The 6,728-nt window shown below is 38.5% G+C and overlaps 1 pseudogene; it reads left to right on the top strand.

Moving 5' to 3' along the window:
- The first annotated feature begins 4,686 nt into the window (after positions 1-4,686).
- LOC110123001 (tRNA (guanine(37)-N(1))-methyltransferase pseudogene) lies at positions 4,687-6,177 on the top strand (annotated as a pseudogene).
- Positions 6,178-6,728: the final 551 nt, after the last annotated feature.

Genomic DNA, 6,728 nt, shown 5'->3' with positions numbered 1-6,728 from the left:
AGATTCCATTGTACTGCGATTAGGTTTCAACACACAAATTTTGGGGTACACAAGCAGTCTACAGTACTAGGTATGCTGGTTTGTTATCATTATGTCTTGGTGTTTTCAACAAACAAAGCTAGGGATTGTATCTCCAGATAGATAATAAAGTATAATATATATTTAATATTTACCATACATAGGATAATTTTGACATTGGCTTTCTCAGGTGGTGCTAGTGGTAAACAACCTCCCTGCCAGTGCAGGAGATCTAAGAGATGTGGGTTTAATTCCTGGGTGAGGAAGATTCCCTGGAGGAGGGCATGGCAACCCACTCCAGTACTCTTGCTTGGAGAACCCCATGGACGGAGGAGCCTGGCATGCTACAATCTATGTGGTGTCAAAGAGTTGGACATGACTGAAGCAACTTAGCGCACACACACATAGTGTATATAATTTGGAATTTAAGGTTTTACTATAAATTCATAATTTATAGATTAATATTGAAATCTCAAATTCCATCCCAATACAAAAAGGCTTTCCCTTGTAATTCTCCCATTACACTTTTTTATCTCTTTCTCCCTTATTTGCTTCTCTGATGGTTTAGATGTTAAATAATTTTTCTGCAAGGCAGGAGACATAGGTTTGACCCCTGGGTTGAGAAGATCCTCTGAGGAAGGGAATGGATGCCCACTCCAGTGTTCTTGCCTGGAGAATCCCATGGACAGAAAAGCCTGGTGGGCAATAATAGTTCATGGGATAGCAAAGAGATGGACACAACAGAGCAACTAACACTTTTACTTTTCTTCCACGTATAGAATTCTGGCTATCAGTTCTACCAGTGTATTTACTCATTTACTCAGTACTACAATATATACAAAAGTTATAAAATTGATAAATAAATACATTTAAAATTTTTTAAACTATTAAGTAATGTTCAAATTTCTCTGTAGCTCTTTCCAACTTGTATAAGCAGTGTATGTATTTACTTGGATTATTGAAAATTATTTGGTTAGCTATACTTTTGCCTTCTCAGGTATTTGTTATTAATTTGGTACAGGCACACCTTGGAGACATTGCAGATTCAGTTCCAGACTACTGCAACAAATGATAGTTGCAATAAAACAAGTCACACACATTTTTTGGTTTTGCAGTGTATAAAAAAGTTATGTTTATACACTAATCCATTAAATATGCAATAACAATATATGTTTAAAAGAATGTACATATTAAAAAATCATATTGCTAAAAATGCTAACTAACATCTGAGTCTTCAGGGAGTCATAATATCTTGTTGGAGGAAGGTCTTGTCTTGATGTTGGTGACTGCTAACTGATCAGAGTGGTGTTGCTGAAGTTGGGGTGATTCTGGCAATTTCTTAAAATTAGACTGAAAGTTGTCACAGTGACTGATCCTTCCTTTCATGAAGGATTTTTCTGTAATATGCAATGCTGTTTGATAGCATTTTACCCAGAATGGAATTTCTTTCAGAATTGGAGTTATCTCTTCAAACTCTGCCACTTCTTTATCAATTAAAATTATGTAATATTCTCAATCCTGTTGTCACTTCAACAATCTTCACAGAATCTTCAGGAGGAGTAGTTTTCATCTCAAGAAATCATTTTATTTCCTCATGCATATGAAGCAAAACCTCATCCCTTCAAATATTTCTTATGAGATTGTGCAACTCACATACATTTAGGATTTATTTCTTATCCCACTTCTCTTGCTATTTCCACTGAATCTGTGGTTACTTTCTCCACTGAAGTTTTGAACTGTTCCAAGTCATCAAGATTGGAATCAACTTCCTCAAAGCTCATTTAATATTTATATTTGACCTCTTCCTCTGAATCACAAATGTTCTTATGGGGATCTAGGATGGTGAATCCTTACCATTTAATTTAATTTGTCCAAATCTATTTATGACCCAGATAATTAAAATGGTGTGATCACTCACCTAGAGCCAGACATCCTGGAATGTGAAGTCAAGTGGGCCTTAGAAAGCATCACTATGAACAAAGCTAGTGGAGGTGATGGAATTCCCATTGAGCTATTTCAAATCCTGAAAGATGATGCTGTGAAAGTGCTCCATTCAATATGCCAGCAAATTTGGAAAAGTCAGCAGTGGCCACAGGACTGAAAAAGGTCAGTTTTCATTCCAATCCCCAAGAAAGACAATGCCAAAGAATGCTCAAACTACCACACAATTGCACTCATCTCACACGCTAGTAAAGTAATGCTCAAAATTCTCCAAGTCAGGCTTCAGCAATACGTGAACCATGAACTTCCAGATGTTCAAGCTGGTTTTAGAAAAGGCAGAGGAACCAGAGATCAAATTGCCAACATCCGCTGGATCATCAAAAAAGCAAGAGAGTTCCAGAAAAGCATCTATTTCTTCTGCCTTATTGACTACGCCAAAGCCTTCGACTGTGTGGATCACAATAAACTGTGGAAAACTCTGAAAGAGTTGGGAATACCATACCACCTGACCTGCCTCTTGAGAAACCTGTATGCAGGTCAGGAAGCAACAGTTAGAACTGGATATGGAACAACAGACTGGTTCCAAATAGGAAAAGGAGTACGTCAAGGCTGTGTGTTGTCACCCTGCTTATTTAACTTCTATGCAGAGTACATCATGAGAAATGCTGGTTTGGAAGAAGCACAAGCTGGAATCAAGATTGCTGGGAGAAATATCAATAACCTCAGATATGCAGATGACACCACCCTTATAGCAGAAAGTGAAGATCAACTGAAGAGCCTCTTGATGAAAGTGATAGAGGAGAGTGAAAAAGTTGGCTTAAAGCTCAACATTCAGAAAACTAAGATCATGGCATCTGGTCCCATCACTTCATGGGAAATAGAGGAGGAGACAGTGGAAGCAGTGTCAAACTTTATTTTTGGGGGCTCCAGAATCACTGCAAATGGTGATGGCAGTCATGAAATTAAAAGATGCTTACTCCTTTGAAGGAGAATTTTGACCACCCTAGATAGTATATTAAAAAGCAGAGACATTATTTTGCCAACAAAGGTCCATCTGGCCAAGGCTAAGATTTTTCCAGTGGTCATGTATGGATGTGAGAGTTGGACTGTGAAGAAAGCTGAGCGCTGAAAAATTGATGCTTTTGAACTATGGTGTTGGAGAAGACTCTTGAGAGTCCCTTGGACTGCAAGGAGATCCAACCAGTCCATCCTAAAGGAGATCAGTCCTGGGTGTTCATTGGAAGGACTGATCCTGAAGCTGAAACTCCAATACTTTGGCCACCTCATGCAAAGAGTTGACTCATTGGAAAATACCCTGATGCTGGGAGGAATTGGGGGCAGGAGGAGAAGGGAACAACAGAGGATGAGATGGCTGGATGGCAGCACTGACTCGATGGACATGCGTTTGAGTAGACTCCAGGACTTTTTGAGGGACAGGGAGGCCTGGCATGCTGTGATTCATGGGGTTGCAAAGAGTCGGACACAAGTGAGCAACTGAGCTGAACTGATTAGATAAATCACTATATCTGTGGCAGCTAAGCCTTATGAAATGTAACCCTTGAAATTAAAATTTTGAAATTTGATCTTACTTCTTGATCCATGAGTTTCAAATGAATTTGTCAGTGGGCATAAAAGGAACATGAATCTTATTGCACATCTCCATCAGAATTCTTGGTTTACCAGGTGCACTGTCAGTGAGCAGTATTACTTGGAAAGGATTTTTTTTTTTTTATTATAGTGGTTCTTTACAGTGGGCTCAATCTATTTATAAGCCATGTTGTGAACAGATGTGTTGTAATCTAGCCTTTTTTTTTTTTTTTCCATTTTCAGAGCATAGACAGAGTAAATCTATCATAACTCTTAAGGATCCTAAGATTTTCTAGATGGTAAAAGAACATCAGCTTCAACTTTAAGTCACCAATTACATCAGGCCCTAAAAAGAGTGTAACCCTACTCTATGAAATGTTTAAGCCAGGCATTGACTTTCTTTACTAGCTATGAAAGTTTTAGATGGCATCATCTTCCAATATAAATCTTCTTTGTCTGCAATGAAAATCTGCTGTTTAACATAGCACCTTCATTTATTATTTTATCTAGATCTTCTGGATAACTTGCTGCAGTTCTACATCATCACTTGCTGCTTCACATTGCTCAAGACATTGTGGAAATATCTTTTTTCCTTAAACCTCATGAACAAATATCTGCTAGCTTCAAATTTTTCTTCTGTACCTTCCTCACATCTCTCAACCTTCATAGAATAGAAGAGAGTTAGTGCCTTGCTCTGAATTTAGCTTTGGCTTAAGGAAAAGTTGTGATGGGTTTGATCCTACATCCAGACCTCTAAAATGTCTCCATGTCAATGGTCCATTTCCTTGTCTTATCATTCACATGTGTACAGTGGGGTAGCACTTTTAATTTTAGTCCAGAATTCTTCTTTTGTATTCACACCTTGGCTGATCGTTAGACACAAGATGCCTACCTAGGCCTATCTCAACTTTCTACAAGTCTTCCTCACTAAGCTTAATCAAGTCTACCTTTGTAGCACATTTTGACCTTCTTCATCCAATTCCCTTTCCCTCACCTTCTGTCTCTGCTAATGAAAAATCTGATATCTCTTTCCATGAGTTTGTTTGTATGTCTTGTTGTTTGTTTTGAAGTATAATTGACCTACCATGCTGTATTAGTTCTTATTATACAACATGGTGAGGATCCGAGCTGCACCAGAGAATGAGGAGCTTACTGAAGTGATGTGGATTCTTAAGAAGACTTATCAAAGTGGAAAGATGAAGAATGACTGAGTCAGCATCACTGATTCTACTCCCTTGTGCATCACTGATAGAGAAGCTTAGCAGAGCACCTGGTATGTTCTTGTTGGATCAAAGAGAAAGATTCTCAACCCTGCCTGAAATAGAGAAACTCTCAAATCATACTCTGAATTGTTTTCCCCACACTTTGATGTTCAAGGAATGACAGAACTTGATAGAACAGCTTGTAAAAAGACAGGCACCATCCCAGAGATTAAAGTGAGGAAAGAAATACTCAATAAACTTCTGTGATCCCTTAAAAGGCAACACTGCAGCACCCTGGCCTAAAATGTGTGATTGAAGATCCAGAAGATGAAGAAAGTAGACTGTTTAGGGTGGATCCCTATAAAATGTTTACCATTGGCTCCTTTGAGGAAGAAGAACTCAGTATTTTAAAGCAGCTGAATGTCAATCCACAGATATTGAAATATAATTTGGAACTAACTTATAAAAACTTTAATTCAGAAAAAATTTTGAGAGCTAGGCTTCGTGAAGTTCAAGATGTGACCTCAGGTTTTAGCAGAGTTGGGCACACTGCCCACCTGAAACTTTGAGATCATCAACTACCTTACAAGCATTTAATTGGCCAAGTTATGATTGACAAAAATCCAGGAATCACCTCAGCAGTAAATAAAATCAATGATATTGATAAAACTTACTGAAATTTCCAAATGGAAATACTATCTGGAGAGGAGAATTTGGTGACCAAGCTTTCAGAAAACAATTACACCTATGAATTTGATTTTTCAAAAGGCCACTGGAATCCTTGTCGCTCCACAGAACACAATCACATCACAGAACTTCTCAAACCTTGGGATGTCCTGTCTGATGTTTTTGCTGGGACTGGGCCCTTGGCCATTCCAGCAGCAAAGAAAACTGCACTGTTTGCTAGTGATGTCAATCCCGAATCTGTAAATGGCTACTGCACAATTGTAAATTAGATAAAGTGGACCAAAGATAAAAGTGTTTAAGTTGGATGGGAAGGATTTCCTGCAAGGGCCAGTCAGAGAAGAGTTAATGCAGCAGCTGGGGCCACTTTCAAAAGGAAGAAAACACTCTGTGCGCATTGTCATGAATTTGACCAGCAAAGGCTATTGAGTTTCTCACCACTTTCAAAGCATTCTTAGATGGTAGCCATGAGGCAGTGATCTCCTTCCCATTGTGCACCGTTACAGCTTTTCCAAAGATGCTAATCCAGCTGAGGATGTTTCAGCAACAAGCTGGAACTGTATTAGACATCTCCTAAGAAGCATGCAGTTCAGTTCACTTAGTGAAAAATGTGGACCGTAGTAAGGAAATGTTATGCATCACTTTTCAGATTCCTGCTGCTGTACTTTATAAGAACCAAATTGCAAATAAAGACAATCATGAGGATCCACCTCTTAAATGCCAGAGGACAGATAAAGACTTTTAAGAAGAAAAAGCACCCAACCTGGGCTGGTTATCTGTTTCACCCTAGATAATATACATGTTTCAATGCTGTTCTCTTGAAACATCCCACCCTCACCTTCTCCCAGAGTCCACAAGTCTGTTCTATATATCTGAGTCTCTTTTTCTGTTTTGCATATAGGATTATCGTTACCATCTTTCTAAAGTCCATGTGTATGTGTTAGTATACATGAGACAAGTGCTCGGGCCTGGTGCACTGGGAAGACCCAGAGGGATCGAGTGGAGAGGGAGGTGGGAGGGGGGACTGGGATGGGGAATACATGTAAATCCATGGCTAATTCATTTCAATGTATAACAAAAACTACTGTAATGATGTAAAGTAATTAGCCTCCAACTAATAAAAATAAATGGAAAAAAAAAAAAGAAGAAGAAGAAAAAGCACAAATTGCTTCAGTCACTTAATTGGAAATAGCTTCTCCATCTTCCCACTAGACCTTTGTAATAGTGAACTATCATTTATATGATTTCTAATATTTTAGCATTCAGTTACTTTAGTATTGAACCCTTTTATTTTAC

This window comes from Odocoileus virginianus, chromosome 10 (assembly GCF_023699985.2).
Source record: "Odocoileus virginianus isolate 20LAN1187 ecotype Illinois chromosome 10, Ovbor_1.2, whole genome shotgun sequence".
NCBI lineage: Eukaryota > Metazoa > Chordata > Mammalia > Artiodactyla > Cervidae > Odocoileus > Odocoileus virginianus.
This window is presented reverse-complemented; position numbering and strand designations above follow the sequence as displayed.